Raw genomic sequence first — 25,075 nt, forward strand, 5'->3', positions numbered from 1 at the left:
TATATTTTTGTTGAATTTAGAAAACACTAAAATCGGACTAATTAAAATTTGTTGAATAATCAACTGACTTGTGTAAGGAAATTTTGAATATCCGATTTTTAGGAATACTGTATGAGCGGAGAAAGTGTATAGGCCTACATTTTGTTGCTCCTCCCCAGCCGATATGTGTATTGCAATGTAAGGTATTTTATTTCATAATATTATAGTCTTATTTATTATATTAATTTTCCTTCATTAAGTCAATCATCCCTTTGATACAAATTCTCTTACGCAACACTAAATTGTAATTATTTAACTCTTAGAATTACATGCAACTAAACACATATACATTTTGTTACTACCACCACCACCACCACCACCACAACCACAATAATAATAATACTACTATTATTATTATTATTATTATTATTATTATTATTATTATTATATGAGGATTTGAGCTATTTTATCGTTGCCTGGAAGAAATGGTTATTGATTCGCAATTCAATGATGGCCTGAGTGGTGATATTTATTTTATTTTATTTTAATTGATTTTAATGTATTTTCATTAAATTCATTTTATCTTATTTTAATTTAATTTATTTCATTTTAATTGGATTGGGTTGAATTGAATTTTATTTACTTATTAATTGATTGATTTATAAATTTATTTATTTATTTATTTGTTAGGGTGTTCGTAATTCCACGTTACGGGAAATTCACTGTATGTCCTTGTAGTCTGCAGATGAAATAAAATATAAAAGTTGAATTGCAAGGCTGAATAGGTCTTACAACAAGTAAACAGTTACTATTATGCTGAAATGAAAATGGGCACAAATCCAAAGTATTTCAGAAAACCCTCCGGAAGTTTCTTTCTCTCTCTTTTTTTTTTTTTTTTTTTTTTTTTTTTTTTTTTTAAAGAAACCTCACACAACTATTCCCCGAACAATTTCACAGTCGCTTTGGATGATATGCCGCATCTCAATTAGGTAAGACCGGTTCCACTGCAAACTTTTTGACATGTTAGATATTACACAAGGATACAGGGAGTTTGATTATTCAAAACTACGGCAGAGGAGAACAAAAGTGGTAGACGGAATTCCAACACTGTAGACTCCGCATTGTTCTGATACAAGAGAACTTGGAACAATCAGTCAATCGGACGAATTCGCTCTCCCCCCCGCAAGACCTGAGTAGGAGTCCAGGCCAACACACTAGCATAGGAGATGAATTAGGAGGCAGCACAAAAAGCGAGAATAAATGGTGGCAGGGCGGAATAAAGATGGGGATAAAGGGGACATATCACTGGGACAATCGATTGCCGTGTGATGTCTCGCTGGGAGGTGGCAGCAGGTTGAATAGAGCGCCGAGCACGACGACTAAATGAAGAGCGGGCCTTTTTCACGCCTCTGTCCTTCCAACTTTATATACACAGGAACAAACCAGACTGGATCACACGCTGCTTATACTGTGTTAATCTCAAGTGTCTGGTGACGTTTGCTGGGTCTTCTATTTCCAGACAATTTAGTAAACAGTTATATCACACACAAACCGAAGGCTTGCCCATGGGATCACCCATTTCCAGCATATTAGCAGAAATATTCATACACAATATACGCTTAGAACAGGCATGCATACTAAACAAATATATTATTTATATTATTTTAATGTACCGAAGTACATATGATATTTCCATGCAGATATTCTGCGTCATCATACGATGAAAGAGTATATATGATATGCGTAAATCACTTCGTGATTTAAGACGGCGCTTATTCCGTCGGATCCCGGCCAACTAGTCACTCATACCGAGTGCACCTCAGCACATGTGTGGACTTCGGTCCTGCGTTCATAGACATCTATGACGTAGTGCAGAGGGCGGCCACTAGAGGGAACCCAAGAGTTGGAGCTTAATCTGAGACGATTCTAACCGGCGTCGGAGTTGTATCCGGTGTGGCTTAGTGGATAAAGCATCAGCACGTAGAGCTGAAAACCCGGGTTCAAATCCCGGCGCCGGAGAGAATTTTTCTCCGTTCCATTACTCTTTCATCATACTAAACAAAGACAACAAACACGCAGCCAACATTATATATTGACACAGATACGTAGATGACATATTAACACTAAACAAAGGAATCAAAACTAGATTCAAAATCTACACCAACACATAAACAAAATACACCCAAAGCTGCACTTACTTACTTAACTTTTAAGCAACCCCGAAGCTTTATTGTCGCCCTCACATAAAGCCCACGATCGGTCCCTATCATGAGTAAGATAAATCCAATCTCTATCATCATATCCTACCTTCCTCAAATCCAGTTTAATATCATCTTCCCATCTACGTCTCGGCCTGCTCAAAGATCTTTTTCCTTCTGGTCTCCCAACTAACACTCCATATGCATTTCTGAATTGGCTCATACGTCCTACATGCACTGCCCATCTCAGACGTCTGGATTTAATGTTCCTAATTATGTCAGGTGAAGAATACAATGCGTGCAGTTCTGCGTTGTGCAACTTTCTTCATTCTCTTGTAACTTCATCCCTCTTAGCCCGAAATATTTTCTTAAGAACTTTATTCTCAAACGCCCTTAATCTCTTTCCGCTCTCAAAGTGATAGTCCAAGTTTCACAACCATACAGAACAACCGGTAATATAACTGTTAATATAGCTGTTTTATAAATAATAATAATAATAATAATAATAATAATAATAATAATAATAATAATAATGGTTTATTTTAACTGGCAGAGTTAAGGCCATTCGGCCTTCACTTCCACTGAGCCAGTATGATAGAAAATTACTACATTGCTATGAATATAACATAATTAATACAAAACAATACGATACCATACAATACAATACAATACAATTCTACAACACAAGACAATATAATACATAATTAATATAATACAATGATAATTTTTTATCTTCACAACACCAATAAAATAATAATAATAATAATAATAATAATAATAATAATAATAATAATAATAATACTTACTTTACTTTTGAGGGCCTCTCCACTTTTCAGTGGTTACCCTTTATTCCCATTATCCATCTGCGTCTGTCATTCCAATCCTGCTCATTTAGTCCCTTATCATTCATCATCCTCAATATTCCAGCCTTCCATGAATTTCTAGGCCTTCCTCGTTTCTTTCTACCAGCTGGAGACCACTGAAGTAGCACGTTTGGCCACCTCCCCTCATCCATCCTCCTTACATGACCATACCACTGAAGTTGTCTACTCTCTATTCTTGCAATTACCGATTCTTCCATATTCATTATCCTCCTAACATCCTCGTTTCTTCTCTTTTCCAGCCTGGATATTCTAGCACCTCTCCTTATGCCGTCCATTTCAACTGCCTGTATCTTACTTTTTTGGCCTTCCGATAGACTCCAACCTTCAGCCCCATAAGTCAATATATTTTCCACTATAACCTCAAGAATTCTCTTTTTTGTTTGCATTGTTATTGTCCTGCTCCATAGCACTCCATTGAACATCTTTATTGCTCCTCTACCCTGCATTATCCTATAATCTATATCCGCTTTACAGTTTCCAGTCTCATGCAAAACCGACCCCAAATATTTAAACTCCTTCACTATTTTAATTATTCCTTGGGGCAACTTTATATTTCGTCCATCTCCACCTATCACCAGGTATTCGGTTTTACTCATATTAACTTTCAATCCCCCTGCTTCAAATGCTTCAAGGAGTTTCCTTACCATAAATTTTGCATCTTCTCGACATTGCGCAATTATCACCTGATCGTCTGCAAATAGCAGCGAGTGCACTGTCTCATTTCCAACTGGAATTCCCATTCCTCGACATGAATTATTCCAGTGCTTCAGTATCTGCTGGATATATATTTTAAACAAGGTAGGGGATATGCTACAGCCTTGTCTCAAGCCTTTGGTTGTATAGAAGGCAGCTGATAACCTTTTTCCTATCTTAACAGCAGCTTGACAGTCTTTATATAGCCTCTGAATTAACGCTATTAGGGGTAAACTAACACCAATACCTTTTATTTCTTCCCACAACTGCTTTATAGGAACCGAGTCGTATGCTTTCTCTAAGTCAATGAATACTAAATGTGTTTCCTTTCCTTTAGCATACATTTTTTCACTTATCTGTCTCAAATTAAATATATTATCCATACAACTCCTTCCTGTAGTAAAGCCTGCCTGATCTTCCGATATCTTCCCTTCTATTTCTTCCTCTAATCTATTCTTGATGATACTATTAAAAATCCTGCTAATGGAAGGCATGACACTTATTCCCCTGTAGTTTTTGGGGTCCTTCTTATCCCCTTTTTTATGGATAGCGGAAATATATGATATTTTCCATTCTTCTGGAATTTCATCTCCTTCAAGAATTTGGTTGAACATCTTAGTAATAAGCCTTACTAACAGGGAATCTTTAGGAAGGGAGAGACAAAGTGGAGGGAGAACAGAATGGATAACCAAGGAAATACTGGAAACAATAGACCATAAGAAAACTCTGTATAATAAATGGCTTAGCACAAAATCTAATGAGGATTTGGAGCAATATAGGGAATGCAAAAGAAATGTTAAGAGACTGGTTAACTCAAGTAGGAATGAATCCTGGGAAAGAATATGTGGTGAAATAGATCATGAATTGGGATATAATAGATCGGCACAAGCTTGGAGACTGCTACGTAAAATGAGAAAGTCCAACAACCCTTCACCAGTACTACAGCTCATAACTATGTATCAGTGGGAAAACTATTTTCAAGATCTGCTAGTTGAGAGAAGGAATGAAAAGGAAAGTGATCAAGATATAACTATTAGGAATGGAGTGGAGCCGATCTCAGAGGAAGAAGTTAGAGAGGCATTGAAGAAAAGCAAGAGTGGTAAGGCTAGTGGACCTGGTGGTGTTACAGCAGAGTTATGGAAATATGGACCTCCTCTGTTAGTAAGGCTTATAATAATAATAATAATAATAATAATAATAATAATAATAATAATAATAATAATAATAATTATTATTATTATTATTATTATTATCAGGGAACGGATTTATATGGACTAAAAATATATGAAATATGTAAATATATATGTAGTTATTTTTACCAAAATATGGAATTAAATATGGATTTTTACCAAAATATGGAATTAAATATGGACTTAAAATTATAAAAAAATGACTATGTACGTTAAATATTGGTACATTTTAATCAAACTAAACAAAAAATATAATGGACGTACCTTATCTTCCAATGTAGTTTCAACAAAACACAATTTTTATTGTCTGTTACCATAACAATAGGTTACAAACATTTCTTTCAAGTGCTGAAAAGTGAATCTTCTTCTATTGTCTCTGAGGATAGATTTATACTGACTAAAAGAGCGTTCGACGTCACAAGAAGTAACTGGTACATAATTCAATTTCACAATGTCTGCTGGGGATAAGTCCAAGTTAATCTTCACTGTTGATTCACCACTCATCACAGCAACAACCTTTTGTAGTTCTTCATATCCAGGGTTTTTTGAAAGTACAGTGTCCACCTTAGCTCTTACTGCATCTGCAACTTTACCTCTACCACGATTCAGTTGTTCCACAGTACTATTTATAATTTCAAAACTTTCAGATAGTGAAAGGTGCCTATTTTGGAGACTTTTGAGCGTTTTTATGATGCATGAAAATGTATGCTGAATGTGAGCTAAGTCATTCTTCACACTTATGTCACAGGTAACTGTTTTCGCAGTATCAATTGAGACTGCATCTTCAGAGTCCAATGCAAGGAGAACATTGTTAATAGAGTCTATATGTTCGGCATAATATTCAACTGCTTCTAGCCATGTACCCCATCTAGTTAAAATTGGCTTTGGTGGCAATGGAATTTCAGGGTACATTTCTTTCAACACGTTAACTCTACTGGGAGCTTTGAGAAATACTTTTTTCACTGATGAAATCAACAAATCTACTTTAGGGAAATTGTCTCTGACCACTTCTGCCACACGATGAAATGCATGCGCCACACAAGTAAAATGAGTCAATTTAGGATATACAACAGATAATGCTTGTCCAGCTTTGACCATATAAGGGGCAGCATCGCTAATAAAGAATAACACATTATCGTACATAATACCCTTTGGCCACAGGATACCCATAGCTTCGTTGAACAGTTTAACTATAGTTTTGTTATTGCACTTTTCTAGAACATCACAATGTAAAAGAATTCGTTCAGAATATTGTTCACTTAACAAACCGATAACTACATTACCAACAAGTCTACCTTCTTTGTCGGGAGTCTCATCAATGGAAACCCAAATTGAACTATCTTTAATTTCATCTCTTATCTTCTGTATTGTCTCATCGTAGATGGATGGAGCATACGTCTTCCTAAGTGTTGACTCATCCGGGATTGTATGTTGAGTATATTTTTCAAGGAATTCCCTGAAGACCTTATTCTTTAGTTTGTAGAGAGGAATATCAGCAGAGATGAGAGAACGGCACAGGTCGATGTTAAACTCAGATCTTACATTCGATGTTGTTGGTTGTGTTAAAAACAATTGTCTCTGCTTGGAATTTAGTTGTTTGTTGGCCTGATGTTTACTAGTTGTAATGTGTTGTTGCACCAGGAACTTTTGTGTAGATGATACTGCACACTGACACAAATTACAAAATAATATTTTATTGTCAGTTGATAAACCATCTTCTTTAAATTCTGAAATGTAACTTGTTAGTTTTGATTTTAAATTGACTGAATGACGTACTTTTGGCATATTTACCGTCTTTATAGTAAGATTTACAAAACTGAACCTATGTGTACTCTGACTGGCATTTAACTGTTGAGCTGCACAACTGAAGTCTGTTAAAAATTTTAAATTAAATTAATACAGTTTTGTAACTTACTTTCCCATTGTTGATAGGACTGCTAATTTTCAAATAACTCTGATGTTAAAGGGATTACTGAACATGTGTTTAAATCTCTATTGTTGAAATGTATTTTTAAAAGTTAATGGAATTTTGTTTTGTTTTATTGTTAAACCTAATATAATATGGACTGTTTTATATGAAATATGGAAAATATATGGAAATTAACGAAAATATGTACTAAACTCTAAAATATGGAAAAATATGGAAAATAAAAGTAGGATATTTCAACCCTACACATTGTGAAACATAAAGATAATGCAAAATATAAATTATATTAGCTTTATAAGTAAATATGTATTTACATATAAATCCTTTCCCTGATTATTATAGTAATAGTTATAATAGTCATACCTAAATTAAATTAAATTACTAAACTCGACCACAATTATAACTTCAATATGACTGCGCCCGTAAAACATCTTTTAGCCTTTTCTTGAAAGTGGTTATTGTCTGGCAGCCCCTAATCTTCTGAGGTAGAGAATTCCATTCACGGGGGACTGAGACAGTCAAAGAGGATGAATAGTGGGATGTTCTGTGAGGAGGAATTACTAGGATTTGGCTCTCCTGTGACCTGGTGTTTAGATTGTGATTGGATGATAAGTAGTTAAACCGGGAACGAAGATAATTTGGAATAGAAGTGTGGAGACTCGAAACAGAAAAGAGAGCAAATGAAGTGTTCTACGGTTACTAAGTTGCAACCAGAATAAAGATTTGAACGAGGGTGTAATATGGTCAAATTTATGAGCATTGCTGATGAATCTGACACACATATTGTGCACACGCTGCAGCTTGTTCGAAAGGTTAGTTGTCAACTCTGTAAGTATTACGTCGCAATACTCAAACAGTGGTAGTACGAGGGTTTGCACTAAAGTCTGTTTTAATTCTGGCGGGTGGAAGTTTCTGAATGGGTTAAGAGAATGCATGGTATAGCACAATTTCTTGGATATTTGCTTTATTTAGCATTCCCAATTTAAATTTTCGTCCAAGAAAATGCCGAGGTTTCTGACGACGGAATGGTATGTAATAATGACATTATTTACTGTAATAATTGGGATATGTCTGTTGTTCATTGTGTTCAGTAGTCTCTTATGTCCAATTATTATATTTTTATATTATATATATATATATATATATATATATATATATATATATATATATATATATATATATAAATTCTAACTTTCAGATTTTTTGACAGCAGACTAGATGACAAAAGGTTCTCAACAGAATAATAACAGAAATTTCCCGTATTTATTCTGCGTTTAATTTCCTCCCGAGTGTAATTTATATTTGTTACTGTTGCTCCAAGACATTTCAATTTTTTCACCTCTTCGAAGGATAAATCTCCAATTTTTATATTTCCATTTCGTACAATACTCTGGTCACGAGACATAATCATACAAATACAAAAAATAACACTTTAATAAAAAGTTCCAATAAAATGTTTAAATATTAATGAATCAGAAGCACTTTGTCTTTTCGGCATTTACTTCCAAACCTATCTCTTTACTTGCTTCAAGTAAAATTCCGTGTTTTCCCTAATCGTTCCTGGATTTTCTCCTAACCTATTCACGTCATCCGCATAGGCAAGAAGCTGATGTAACCCGTTCAATTCCAAACCCTGTCTGTTATCCTGAACTTTCTTAATGGCATATTCTAGAGCGAAGTTAAAAAGTAAAGTTTATAGTGCATCTCCTTGCTTTAGCCCGCAGTGAATTGGAAAAGCATCCGATAGAAACTGGCATACACGGACTGTGCTGTACGTTTCATTGAGACACATGTTAATTAATGGAACTAGTTTCTTGGGAATACCAAATTCAATGAGGATATCATATAATACTTCTCTCTTAACCGAGTCATATGCCTTTTTGAAATCTATGAATAACTGATGTACTCCAAAACTACGCTACACATTTGAAATAGAAACCAACAAATCCATAAACTTCGTACACATCACAATAACAAAAAAACCTTCAACATGTACAGAAAACCCACAACAACAACCACACACATAACAACACATCTTATTATCCAACACAGCACAAACATGTTGTATTTCGTGCCATGGTATAGACACTACTCAATATACCAGCAAGACTGCACAGAAGAAATAAATACCGTCAAATACACAGTACAAGAAAATGGATACATACTCAACATAACAGACAACACAATAAAAAAGACAAAATATAATTACAAGAAACATAGAAACACAATACTAACACAAGAACACAAAAAACACATCACACTAATATACAAAATAAAAAACGCACACAAGATTGCATATTCGTTCAAGACATTAAAGTACAATATCATATACAGAACAGAAAACACTCTACAAAAGCTTGTCAACACACAAACAAACAAATACAACCTAACAGGTGTATACAAACTCACGTGCAATTGCTGCAACAGCTTCTACATCGGAAAGACATGCAGATCATTTCAATCACGTTACAAAGAACACATCACAGCCATAACCAAATCACACAACACTTCCACATACGCAGAATACATCACAAACGCCAACCACACCTACAGAAACATAGACACAGACATGGAAATTCTACATATCCAACCGGAAAACCAGAAACTAACACAATAGAACAGGAAATTTACAGATACACAAAAACACACCACAAAAAATCCTCAACAAACAACTCTATTTCAGCACACACATTGTTTGAAACCACACTACACAACACAAACGCAACCCCAGGAAACTACATAGGCCTAAATACACCGGAAGACGCAAGGGCCTGACCAGTTCTGAAGATGGCTCCCAAGCTGAAACTAATAAACTAGGTATTTATAAACTTAGTTCAATATTAACACCTGAAATTAATCACCACGTATTATATTCCTATATGTGTCCATCTGTCACATGTACAGAGTCTACAAGCTGTGTTCATTTCATGTTTGTTATGTAAGACAACCTTCATACTATCGCGAATAAATGTCATTTGAAACAATGAATGTTGTGTACAAAATTACTTTGCCTTACTCTAAACACATTCATCCAGTTTTGATGCATTGTTTCAGAACATCTCGCACATAACTCTTGAAGACATTTTTGACGGGTCTCATATCATGAAAATATCTTATTTTCAGCGGTAACTTCATTTCCGGGAGTGTGAAATAGTCGCAAGTTGTAAAATATTGAAAAAATGGCGGTTCAGCCAAAACAGAACTTATGTTCACATACTGCGTGGAGCAAAACTGAGGTGCCCGTATAGCGATTGTAGGAAATTTTACAAAAACGCTTCAAAAACTGTTAAAAGTTGTGAAATACTACTCTCAACTTACAGTCACGTAGCTTGGGCGAATCTAGGTTGATGGAAATTTAATTATCAGAAGCAGGATTCATTTTCAATTAGCCTATGAAAACAAAACCTCCTTCATTTTCAATAAGATTCCGACTCCCATTCTGTACTGTGGAACAACGCTTAAGCGTTTAAGAGATAGTAACCACGATTCATTCGGATAATGTTACATTTCTTCGAGAAGTTTCACTGATATCTTTGGAGATTGCAATATTTTCATGTCGATTATACAGGGTGATTCACGAGGATTTACCGTCCTTTACGGAGTTTATTTCTGAAGACATTTTGAGCAAAAAATGTCATAGTTCCCATCCTCAATATTTTCAGGTTACACTAAATAAAAGTTGTCTGTAAAATACATTTTTTCTTTAGTTTGAAGGTAAAAGAATAATACAAATAAAGAACGAACCATTCCGAAGTATCATTTTTTTAATTGGCAAGTATTATGAAGCTGAAATTGTATTCTTAACTCCTTAGTTGCTTCGTACAGACATCTTTTTTCTATTTTTAAGTAGAATATTACATTATTCTTACGCACTTATCACAACAATTATTACTAGACAGCGAAAAAAAGTCAAATAAAAGTCATGTTTATGGTTTACAAGTACTGTATGCATAGACTATGGCATGAGATGTGCATGCATCCCAAGTAGGTACAACAGGGTACCGTTCGCAGAGAGCACCACGCGAACACCGAAAACAACTGCCACTCTGCGTTCTCAGTCAGTCCTCATCCGTAGGTGAACAGAGAACATTGAGTTATGTAAGCATATTATTCACTTGTGTTCAGCGAAATGATCATAATGCCGAAGAAAGATGTTAAAAAACATAGGGTATATTCTTTAATACAAGAATATGGTGTCCACATTTTTAGTAGTCATACTACTGAAACAATTAAGTGTCGGTTATGTCTGTGTGCATTAAAAAAGATAACAAGACAATCGTTAGAACATCACTATAATCACTATAATACACTGAAACACGTGAAAAATGTTGATCGTATGTTAGAATAAAATAAGGGTTAAAGTTGAAATTCCGCCTCAAATACGAAATATAGCTTTTTCCAGAAATTGTGTCGAATGATGATGCGTTGCAATATTCCATTCAAAACGTTGTACAATCCTCACTTTAAAGGGTTTATAGAGAAGTTCACAAATATATCATTACAATAGTTATATCAACGTACAACCAATATTCAGTGATTATTCCATGTGTCAATTTACATTTCCCCCGGTCTGCACCTGCACTCGCCTCTAGTGTACCTGCTGTGCTTACGTAAACTACAACCCTCTGACGAGACAAATTAGTCGCGTTGTAGTTATCTTCACTTCCGAATGACTTTTTTTCCGCTGTCTAATTATTACAAATCACACCACTTCCACAGAATTAATTATTTGCAGTTCAATTTTGCATTCTAATTTACAGTCTAGGAGAGTTTACAACACATTTTAAAAAATGTCGCCGTCCGCTTGAGTACACTTGGCCGCACGCTTGTGAACGGCACTCGTCGCTCTACGTAACTGCATACGGCTATCTTTGATTTCCGTAGCGCTCGCGCTGGCTGCTGACTGCACGCTGACCAAGATCACGCGTTCACAGCAATGCGTTCCAATAACGAAACGTAACTCTGTAAATATTGAGAAAAGGAGCCATGTTCATATGACATTTTTTGGTCCGAATGTCTTCTGAAATAAGCTCCGTAAAGGACGGTAAATCCTAAATGTTGGACTAATCAACACTGAAATCGTCGTCCATCATTTCCAAAGTCTCACTATGTTTAATTGTATTTCCAATCTTTCACGCATTTCACTTTAGTAATTCATTTTGAACTGAAACTGTGAGCCGTATTGTTGAATATTTTCCAGTTTTTTTTTTCGTCTTTAAAAAACCAAACCAGTAGAAAATTTCTGCACGGAATATAATTATATTGTTGTTACGAGCTTTCCACACCAATAAACGAGTCTCAGATGTATTCTTGTCTACACTTATTCAGAATTCAATACAAGATATTAGTTTAATCTTTTCAATATTAACAGTGTTATTTTAATATTCATAATTGAAGGGTTCAGAACCATAGTGGGCCAAGCGCCATTTACTATAACAGTATAAAACAAGGGTTAAAATGAAGTTATTACCATAATTCAATGGAAACATATAGGAAGTAATGTAAAGTATACACATTCGAAGTAAATGATATCCCAATAATCATTAAATTATGGCATTCACTTAACTTTAATCGTTGTTTTCTCCGTATTTAATAAGTGGCGTTTGGCCCTCTATGGTTCTCAACCCTTCAATTGTGAAGCAGGTCAATTTACAGTGGCAGTATCTGAAACTAGCTGGGGGACAAAAAAAAATTTCAAAAGTCACTGAAGTTGGTGTTTCTACTCTGAAAACAATAATCAGATGTATTCACTTCAGAAATCCGCAACGCAGAAAAGGATTCAGAAAGGTTAACAATAGTAAAAACATATATCGGAAATTGATGATTGATAAACACTCGGGTGGTCCGCACCCAGTTGTGAGTTGAAACGATGAACGGGAAGATCGTTCTGTGTTGTACTGAGTAATTATTCCAACAAACGCAATTGTGAACCCACCTACAGACATGCTTGTATTTCATTCTTTCATTAATAGTTTTCTGCCCAACTGCCTACCTTTCACTGCATACTCACCATTTGCAATCTTCCCTATTTTCCCCCTTTCTCTTAGTTTCAGAATACGATATATATTTATATTGATGCTGGTGACCAAAGCGGGTGTCGTGATTACATCGTGTAATCAAAGACATTCAAACGGGTACGAGGAGTTTCCTGTACATTGCTGTGTGTTTCATTCACGTACTGAAGGCAAGCAGTGGCGGTATCATGTCGCTCTACAAACTCTGTCTCTACAAGCAGTAAGAGGTGGTTTCGTAAAGAATGAGAAGGAGAACTTTTTTGTTGTTCTTTCGAACAAAATGTAATATGTTAACTTTGCCCAATGGTTCAATTAGGAGTATATAGAAACATTAATTGCCGCGCTGAATAATGTATTATTATTATTATTATTATTATTATTATTATTAGTGACCATTACGAATGTGTTTCTATAATTCTCCTGTAGGTGCATGAATATTGTCATTTTGAGATCTTCTCCCTAGAAGGATAAAATTATTAGGTTTTATCTCAATTTTAATCTTCCTAATCTTTGGATGAGGGTAACTATTTATTAGTTATTCAATTAATAATAATATTGTAGAAAAACTGATTCAATATTATATACCAAGGAACTGTTAAACGCCAGGAATTTATATGTCTTAAATCACAGTCAGGAAAAGAAAAATGACATAAAGATATGTAAGGAAGTCAGCTACCTCTTGGGGTTTGAAATATCTCGTGCTCTAAAGCCTTTTAATAGAACAGAATCTCTCAAAAGAGTAATGATTAAAATAGGTCCTGATTATTTTGAAGAGAAAGTTAAAAAATAAAAGAAGGAGGAAAAATCGTATATTATTCACTGGCTCTTGATGACAGCAGTGACATTACTGATACAGCAAAGCTTGAGATTTATATCCGCGGGATTTATCAAGATGTTAGTACACGAACCACCACTGGTTGTAATTTTCATGCCAAGTACTTTTCCTCCGTCTTCTTACTTTTTAATTTTTTATTTTATTGGGTTATTTTACGACGCCGTATCAACATCTAGGTTATTTAGCGTCTGAATGAAATGAAGGTGATAATGCCGGTGAAATGAGTCCGGGGTCCAACACCGAAAGTTACCCAGCATTTGCTCGTATTGGGTTGAGGGAAAACCCCGGAAAAAACCTCAACCAGGTAACTTGCCCCGATCGGGAATCGAACCCGGGCCACCTGGTTTCGCGGCCAGGCGCGTTGACCGTTACTCCACAGGTGTGGACGTCTTTTTACTTCATAGGCTGTCTGTCGCATGTAATCACTGCAGATAGAGTGTTGGTGACTGCTGCTCTACACAATCTAAGGCAAATGGTCCACTCAAGTCACGATGCGATGAACCGTGCAGAGGTCTGCAATGCACCAGAGTGGTGATGGTTTTGTCGCAAAAGATCACCTCAGCAAACCGGGCGAAACATTACTTTCCGCCAGGGCTGGAAGATTAACAGGCAGTGACAGAGAAATTCTTCATATTCGTGCGAATAAAATGTCCAAACAAAGCAAAACAATAAACATAACAGAAAAAGAAGAGGTTACGTTCTTCCTTGGAAAGCGCCCAACTTACAAATATACTATACTTCAACAAGAGTCGATGTCAAAACAAACTGGAGAACACAGCAAAAATGGAGTTTCCAGTCAAACAAAACACGAAATCTGATGCAACAAGCAGAACTGAATTGCAACAGGCAAAGGAAATTGTAAGACTTGCTGCCACTTGTATTAAGCTATGCACCATGACGTCACCAAAACTACCAAGCGTAACACGAGGAAATAAGGAAGGAAAAAGCTAAGACGTTTTCACAAAAAGAGCATTCAGCCACTATCAGATCGGTACTGGAAACTGGGGCAAGAGATCTCGCCCTGAGGATTCTACCCCATCACCCGCAATAAGACGTGGGCAGTAATGAGAACTTAAGTGATCCAACCCCAGCTCAAAGAGTGAAGTAGCTTCACTTTACAGAATGACTCTTGTAAATGAAGAATCCCCACACACAAGAGTGACCGAAGAAGTGTTGTACATAATTGAAGGGTCCAGAGTCATAGTGGGCCCAGGGCCATTTATTAAAAAAGGAGAAAACAAGAGTTAAAAATTAAGTGATTACTAGACAGTGGATGACTTAAGGAAAAGTGAAGTTGTTTCGTATCAGAGTATATGGCACGTGGCGCGCCGTCCGTCTTTTGTATACCTGGCGAGTACAGCAGCGTACAAAACGAATGTGTGCAGTTGTGTTATCCTGCTCAAGTATTTTGTACGCGTTGAATATGTTGTGCTGATCCATTCATAATGGAAAAATATTAATTTCGCTCAGAGATACGAAATGCAATTAAGAAATATGACAGTGACATTTTATGTATTAACGAAGACAATATCGTGTGTAATGTATGTAAAATTGAAATAAAAACCAGAACAACTCAGGCTATAGAGAAACATTGGCAACAGTACATCGTACAGGAAATGCGTTGAAATGAAATCTGAGGAACCATCTACATCATCATCATCATCATCATCATCATCATCATCATCATTTAGTTGTGCGGGTCTAACGACACGTGCAACATGATGCTCAGTACAAATATTCCTCTAAAGAAATTGAGTGATCCCAATTTTATAGGTTTTCTTCAGAAATTCTCTCGATACAAAAACTGTTTAAGCGATAGGCGAAGACGATTCAGCTTCGACAACTTACGAGAATATATCGTCGTTTACTGCAACGCTGGTAATTGCATCAATGATGACGAGGACTGAACCTTGCAAGGTATGTACTACAGTACGTTATTTTTCTTTTCCTTCTGACTGTACGGAGATACAGTAGCATGTTGACGTCATTTGTTTACGTTTAAAACCTGTTCAGCCAATGGTCTGAATGAAAAATTTAATATATAGTAAATGTGCACCTACATTCAACGATAAGTCATCCCGCATCCACTGTCTAGTGATTACCATAAATTAACAAAACATATAGCAAGTAAGATAAAGTATGCACATTAAACTTAAATGATATATCAATCTTCATTAAATTATGGTATTTACTTAAATTTAACCCTTACTTTCTCCGTTTTTAATAAATGGCGCTTGGCCCACTGTGACTCTGAACCCTTCAATTAAGGGTGCTCTGTTGAGGAGTGTGCATAGTTTTCCTGCAGGAGAACCTCTGTCACTCATCACGATCTACCATTTCAACGGAGATGTCACTATTTATCTCTGCGGACAAGTAACTAATGAATGGATGAATAAAACCTTCAACGATACCGACCGGGTTTTGGAGGAACAACGGAGTGAAGTAACGGTTAGTCTGACCGCAAAACCAGGTGGCCTACTTTTATTGCTATTGTACAAGAAGAACCATTTCCTCTCTACTGTAGAACAACTTAACAACACTTTCAGTAACTCCTTAATACTTTTCTTTCATATTGTAGAATGTAACAATATTGAACATATAAACCTTACAAGCTTCCTTTTATTACAATGTTGGCACCTGTTAGTTGAAGTACCGACGTATACAAACCACAAGTGATTAACATACTATTTCTCCAGTACATATAGTGATGATATTAAGGGCATATTATGTCGACATAAACCGTTAATGCCGACTAAATGTTAGAAAATAAGACTTAAAGCAAAATGATCATTTTACTGTATTATGACTTGCATTTCACCAGGCACGAATCCGTAATAGCAAATGAAAACTTAAGTTTTTCTTTTTAATAGATTTGAGAACCTAAAAATTATACAGAGTGTAAGGGGTGTAAGTGCAGTCCTTTTCACAATCGTCGGTGACGGTCCACACGATCAAAAAATTCCATACAACATAGGGCCAAAACTTGATAGTTTTCCCCAAAAAAATTCTTTTCTCATTTTATTTGCGTTATAGTGCTTATATCGTTAGTAAAATTACTAAAACTCTTACATCAGTAGGTATATCTAGCAAAGAGTTAATATTAGTTTAAATAAATATTTCTGTGTTCTATTACGTTTTCGAGAAATTAAATAAAAATGCATGCTTAAATTTGTTGTGAGAGACGTGGCAACGTGTTCAGCAGGCAGTACTCTGCACAGACGTAAGTACATGTCAGCTGAGTTCAAGCTCCCTGTCCATAGCTCTACTGCAGAGCGGATGGCAGTTCAGTACAGGGTATTCAATAAACAACTTACAATATCATTTACAGTTTGGGAATATCATATGTTATTAATTTATGGAGAAAGTCGTCGTAATTCAAGCGAGACAAGAAAGATGTACCGTCAACGTTTCCCTCAAAGAAGGTTACCTAATCGGCGAACTTTTGTACCAAGTTTCTCAACGACTTTTATAAACTATGAGTCTCTTACCCCGTTTTGAAAATCACACAAGCAGAAATTTGTTTAAATATGATACTGTTTTACGGAAGCGGGAAAGATTAAAATGTTGCATTAGAAAAAATTCGTGTGTTTTTGTGCAGAAAACATTATTGTTTATTTTGTTGACATACAATAAAATGGAGCAATATTGTTACACAAAATGTAAATTTGCCATAATGTTCTATTAATGAGATTGAAAGTTTGTATTTTCTGCTCGTTTTATATAAACAACAGTATTATCATGTCCGCTCCTGCATTAGAACACAGCATCTGTACCGGTATGTCTGTACCCGCTTGAGCTGTACTGTGTACTTATAAACGCACTCCTTCCTATCCAGCAAAATTGCAAAACGTCTTATAATGTAAACTTTAATAATTAGTTAAATCTTACAAATAGAAGAAAAATTGTAAGGACATTTTTTTTCTTCCTTATGACATGAATAATCATCAGTTAAAATAATGACACTTATACCCCTTATACCTTGTAGAAAAGAAGTGACTTGAGCCCCATTGGCTATGCACCGAAGAATTATGAAAACAAAAATGTAAATAAAAAGTGTACTTTAAGTAGGCCTGTACGATAATGTTTAGACCTCCTGCGGCATGGTGAAAAATGTAATCAGAGACCTTGTTTTTTACTGGTTATAGTAGATATTGCATGACAACTTCACGTGTCTTACATTTTGAATTTCGGATTTTTTTCGATACGTTCTAGTGTAAAGGCCGACTGAGAGGGAACACGAATGAACTCACAGCCACAGCAGATAAACGATTTAGTTCGCAGAACCGCAGGGCGCTCACTCGCCTTGGACGGGTAATACATACACTTCGCTTAATAACAGTCATTAATTCATAGTTTTCTGGCCAAGGGCAGATTTTTCACTGTAAATCAAGCATTCTCCAATTTTACCTATTTTCTGCCTTCCTCTTAGTATCCGCATCCCATAACACAGTGGTTCTCAACTGGTTCCAGGGGGACCATGAAGGGGTCACTCATTGAAGTGTTGTTGAGCTATTTGCGATTGTTGTCAAGTCCGCTTTTTTATTCTTGGTGAGATTTGTTTCTAAGTAATGCTGGTTATACTTTGAATATTCTATGTTCTTAATTAAGCCTATTTAATCTAGTTCTAACTGTTAATATGAAAATTATTAACTACTTTTTTTCAGATTTATAATCCCTCCAAAAAAGAGAATAACATATGACGATCCATATCTTAAATTTGGTTTTACTGTAATAAAGTATAATGGGGAAGAGAAATCACAGTGATTTTTTGTGTTCTGAGGTGTTGGCATCCACTTCTCTAAAGCCCAGAAAGTTAAAGAGGCGCTTGGAAACGAAGCTCAATAAATAGAGATGTCGACTTCTTTAAATGCCAAGCCAAACGATTCCACAAATCAAAGGCTTGATGACACAGGAATGTTTTCGCAGAACCGCCTATGAGTGTGAGACGACATTTTGCACACTACTTATTATCAAAACAAAATCCCGAAACAGATTAGATGCGACAAATGACATGAGAGTTGCACTACCCAAAACAAAACCAAACATAGAAGAACTCGTCCAGGCAAATAGATGCACCATCTCATTCAATGTAATAATTGTTTGTCAAAAATTGTTTTAGTAACAGTAGCCTATATGTTAATTGTAGTTAATTAGAATTTTTAATGACCACTTTTTTATTAGAAATTTTAATTGGTACCTCTTTTTTTCTTTAGAAAAAGGGTCCGCGGGCTATCTAGCAATTTGTAAAGCGACCGCAACGCAATAAATCATAAATAATTTGAGAATCACTTTGGTTACATTTTGCACATATAATTTTGTGCTCACTTTGCTATTCACGACATTCTGTAGCTTAAAAGACAGACGTGTCAATGAATAAAATATTTCTATTATCGTATATTTAACGACGCTCGCAACTACAGAAATTATATCAACGACGCTGCTCTGCCGAAATTTTGTCTCGCAGGAGTTTTTTTACATGCTAGTAAATCTACTGACATAAGTACGTCGCATTTAAGCATCGCAACCTCGAGCATGGAAGCCCAGGGTTATACCCACTACACTACCGAGGCCGACAGAATAAAATAAAATATTTTAAGCCTATAATAACTGGCATAAGAAAGTACGTAAAATTCACATTTTGCCTAATATTGTGAAATACAGAAAATATTATATATATATATATATATATATATATACCTTGCCTCTCGGTTTACTCTCCTAGCTTCACATTATAATCGTAATACACGTTCACAGCACAAACTGTTATCAATATCACGTCATCAGACATCTCTGTACTCAAATTCTTTCTCAATAGCCGTGGCCCGCTCCTGGAATTCGCTGCCGCTGGAAATCAGGGGTAGTCTTAATCCTCAGTCGTTTAAAATTAGGTTGTTTAGAAATATATTAAATGGACATATCTAGTTTTTCTTTGGTATAATTTATTATTATTATTATTATTATTATTAAGTTAATATTTGTATACCGATATATATTTTTCTGTATGTGCTTTGATCCTGGTTAAGTGGAAGAGAAGACCTGATAGTCTTAACTCTGCCAAGGAAAATAAAACTATTATTATTATTATTATTATTATCATTATTATTATATACTGCAAAACATATGGTTAGGACGAAAATTTTATGACACTTTGCTTGTGTTATTATTATTATTATTATTATTATTATTATTATTATTATTATTATTATTATTATTCAAATTTTTTTGTAACTGTATTTTATTTCAGCAAGAAAGTCCACAGTGTTTTGATGTCTTCTTCAACATCAGCATAATCATAATCATTTTCATCAACATCATCATCATCATCATCATCATCACCAGCAACAATCGTACATGTACCAGACCTGGTGGTTTGTTGTGGTTTTATGCCAAAGTTTGGGCGAACTCTTGGTTCCTAATTTAGAATTTTTAATAATATACTTGCTCTCTTGATGCAGAGGAAAACAGTTGAACGAATGAAATCTGTAAATTGTGGTTATTACACGTAATTCAGAACGTGCCCTCCATGTTCTTAAACATATGGCATCATTGTGTGTACAACTCACTCGCGCTATTCTGGAGTGCGTATCTAGATTTGTTTTCCAGAATTTATGTTTTAATAATGTGTGTACTTCGACATTCCTTTTACTATATGACGCAGACTTCGGACGAAAACGCTGTAATTCTACCATAGTTCAAATTTGAACTTCATACTGTTGCTTGAACGAGCTGTCTGGTATAATAATGAGTCAGAGTAATTGCGCTGTAGTGATGTGTCAAAATTCTAGAACCTTTATGGACTTGATATGTCAATGATTTCCACCGACTGGATTACTCTTCGTAAGCGAAAATATAAATTTAATGTTGAAAACTGAAACAGTCACTGTACAATTCTTTCCTGGAGATTATGAAACAAGCTAACGAATGAAGTTTTGATTTAATCACAAAGTAAAAATACGGTCAAGTATGGTTATTTCTCTTCCCGAGCCGTGGCGTCGTGATCTAAGGCATCTTGCCTATGACTCGCGTTACGGAATGCGCGCTGGTTCGAGTCCCCATTGGGGAAGAAATTTTCTTAAGAAATTTCGGCCAGTGTATGGGACCGGTGTCCACCCAGCATCGTGATGCGCTTGCGGAGGTACGATAGGTAGCGAAATCCGGTTGCGAATGCCAGCTATAACGGCTGGGGGGATCATCGTGCTAACCACACCATACTTCCATTCTGGCTGGATGATCGTCCACCTCTGCTTCGGCATGCCAGCAGCCGGCTGGTCGGTCTAGGCCCTTCACGGGCTGTAGCGCCACGGATTATTATTATGGTTATTTCTCGTCTACCGTTATGGCTGAGGGGTTAGCGAGTCTAACTCCGAACGCAGCAGTCCCGGGTTCGATTCCCAGTCAGGACGAGATGTCTGGTGAGGTTTTTTCGGAGTTTTTCCTTATGGATGAATGTCAGGTAACTTTATCAGGCGATTGGAACCCCACTCATCTTCGCCACTTCCTTTCCTCCCCCATCATCCTTTCCTCATCATCCCGTTTCTGGTTTTTCAGATCACTCTACCAGCGGCCTCCCGAAGCTGCTGACTCTCTTGACCGGCCTCCGTGGAAAGTAGTTTAGCGATGTTGGATGGCTTCTGCAATGGCACCCGAGGAATGGTATATGGATTCTGTCGGCTGTAGTACCAGTCGTTAAGGGAGTCATGTGATTAGGGCGGTGCGCGTAGGAGATCTGTGACATGCAACTCACTCCATAACGAGGGTTAGCTCAATAGATCACAATAGCTCGCAGTGCTGGGCCATCCATGTCCTTCTCAGTTAAATTCCATTCCATTCCATGGTTCTTTCTCAGTTTCTAAATAATTTTTATACAAGATTAAAGTGAAACTGGAGGTATTAGTTCACGTGAATCTGAAAATGAAATTGGTAAGTTATTTAATTCAATTTTAAGAAACATTTAATCGAAATATCAACTTGGATTGAAATGAAAAGTGGAGTTATAGTATTTGTGTTTTAAGACCCTCATATACCGGTAATGCTCTAAAACAACAAAATAATTAGAATTGCACTGGAGAAGATATTTTCTCACATTTGCTTGTCGATTATAAACTTATCACAATCCGATCGTCATCAGTACCGCTCTACGTCCCGTGAAATTATGTTATTCCTTGATTTTAAAATGAATCAGATATTTCTATCGGCAGCGAGACGTGGCTTTAATGAATATGTAGAATTATCAGTCAAAGCGCCGCGCCGCGGCCAATATCATACATAGCCGCTCCCGCAAGCTAGCTGGCTTGTTACATCTTATGTATAATTTATAAGTTCCGAAATGTTGGCAGCAGCTTTCTCACACCTCACTCAACTCCACTGCATTTCTGAAAGCTCTTCGCCTGCCTCTGGGCTGCTACAGTTAATAATGCACCAATTGGTGGGAAATTTAATATCTTACTCCTGCTACTCCTTGGTTCATGTTCTGTAGTTTTAGTTCTTACTGTACCAAAGAAACTGAGGACTGCTCTGCAATAACATGGTAGGTATCAGAAGTGGTTTCTGGCACTAAGTAAAATAACATTGTTTTCATTAACAAAGAAAGGCCTCTGCGAATCTACGTTTTTGAATTATTATTATTATTATTATTATTATTATTATTATTATTATTATTATTATTATTATTGAGAGGTTACATGTATAGGTGTCATGTATTATTCGTCAAAATCACGTTATTCAATTTGTTATTTCGATATATTAACAGTGAAGTACTCCGATTAACCTTATTATTGCACGCATAAACTACAACTTGCCTTGTTATTGCACTCATACGATGCAACTTGCCTTATTATTGCAGTCATACAATACAACTTACCTTGTTATTGCAGTCATGCAATGCAACTTGCTTTATTATTGCAGTCATAAGATACAACTTGCCTTGTTATTGCAGTCATACAATAGACCTTGCCTTGTTATTGCAGTCATACGATACAACTTTCCTTGTTATTGCAGTCATACGATACAACTTGCCATGTTATTGCACTCATACGATACAAATTGCCTTGTTATTGCAGTCATACAACACAACTTGCCATGTTATTGCAGTCATACGATACAACGTGCCTTGTTATTGCAGTCATACGATGCAACTTACCTTGTTATTGCAGTCATACGATACAACGTGCCTTGTTATTGCAGTCATACGACACAACTTGCATTGTTATTGCAGTCATACGATACAACGTGCCTTGTTATTGCAGTCATACAACACAACTTGCATTGTTATTGCAGTCATACGATACAACGTGCCTTGTTATTGCAGTCATACGATACAACTTGTCTTGTTATTGCAGTCATACGATACAACTTGCCTTGTTATTGCAGTCATACGATACAACTTGCCATGCTATTGCACTCATACGATACAACTTGCCTTGTTATTGCAGTCATGCAACACTAATTGCCTTGTTATTGCAGTCATACGATACAACGTGCCTTGTTATTGTGGTCATACGATGCAACTTGCCTTGTTATTGCAGTCATACGATACAACTTGCCTTGTTATTGCAGTCATACGATACAACTTGCCTTGTTATTGCAGTCATACGATACAACTTGCCTTGTTATTGCAGTCATACCATACAACTTGCCTTGTTATTGCACTCATACCATACAACTTGCCTTGTTATTGCAGTCATACGATACAACTTGCCATGTTATTGCACTCATACGATACAACTTGCCTTGTTGTTGCAGTCATACAACACAACTTGCCTTGTTGTTGCAGTCATACGATAGAACTTGCCTTGTTATTGCAGTCATACGATACAGCTTGCCTTGTTATTCATATCCATGAGACCATTGCAGATTATTTCTAAGGTTGTTTAAATGTAAAATGGGTTAAAATGTAATACACGAACATAAAACATTTTAAGAGTTGAAGTTAATTTTCGCAATACAAGTTAAGTATACAATACACGATAAAAAAAAATAGAACTTACATACTTTTTTGTAATATATCCCAGTACTTTTAGGTATTGGGGGGGGGATGAGGCTTGTTAAAATCAAAATATATCCTAAACAATGGAACCACCTGAGGAATATTATTACAGTATTGTTTCTAGAAGTTTTCTTCACATTGATTTTATCAATTAGGAATGTATATTTTATATCATCAATCATATTCCAGCTCGGATTCATCATATTTAGAATCTAGTGCTTCCTTCAATGACATCTGAACGTTTGTACCAACACTAGAGACTTCTACTGTCTACCTAACGAAACTACGACGTAGTCATATTATAAGCTATGTATAAACAGTAATACATTTCATAATCGCCACCAATTTGATGGAACAGAAAGATATGTGCATTTGTTTTGTATTTCTAATACTGGCGACTATACCGAGGTATGTGTGCATACCTTGTTTTTTTGCAGAGTACCGGTACCCCTCAATTGTGTTTCGTTACAATAATGACTCCATATCCGAAGTACAACACCTAACCATTGCATTATCATGCAATATAATGTAAGATATTTTCCATTCTTCCTTTTATTTTTCATATATTCTCCACCTCCATTTCTTTTATCTTCTCCTCCTAATTTCCTTTTCCTCTTCCTCTTCATGTTCATTATTATTTTATAGTAGGATTATTTCATCCTTAGGTCTACTATTTCCTTCTTCTCTTTCTGTTTTTATTTATATTTTCTGTACCGGTACTTTGTTTTTCCTCCTTTCGCTTCCTTGCTGTTGATTCTTAATTTCTGCTTAAGAAGACGCAGATGTGACTTTTCTACTTTTTCAACACATATAATTTTCATTTATTTATTTTTTCTCTGGAAATGTAGAAGATATATCCTTGAAATTATTCATGTAAATATATCATAAGAGTAAATAATATTGAAAGGTTGTTTCTTCACAATAAAAATTTTAAACATGGATAACATTTTAAACAACTTAAAACAATGACACATTAAAGTACCAATATCTGAAAAACTCATGGAGCTACAGCTATAAAAATTTTGCATTAGATTTGAGAATGAAGGAATCTTCATGTTTTGTCACTTTCATAATGTAGTTGCAAAATCTTGCATTCCAGAAATAATTTTTATTTATACATTAGTTGCAAAACTTTACTAATGAATTATCATATAAAATGAGCTAAATAGTAGTAATTTTTAGGTATAATATAATTTTTCCTCATTCGTGACAAAAGGAAATAAGATATTAAGGTGATATTTATTTTTTAAGGTGACATGTATTTATTTAGCCTGACAAGTTAATCCTTTAGTATGAATTGTAAATTATTAAAAAGTAGCTTGTAAGAGGGTCTTAGACAGAAATGTTTAGTTTAAATGTAGTTCTGTTTA

This window comes from Periplaneta americana, chromosome 14 (genome assembly GCF_040183065.1).
Source record: "Periplaneta americana isolate PAMFEO1 chromosome 14, P.americana_PAMFEO1_priV1, whole genome shotgun sequence".
Classification (NCBI taxonomy): domain Eukaryota; kingdom Metazoa; phylum Arthropoda; class Insecta; order Blattodea; family Blattidae; genus Periplaneta; species Periplaneta americana.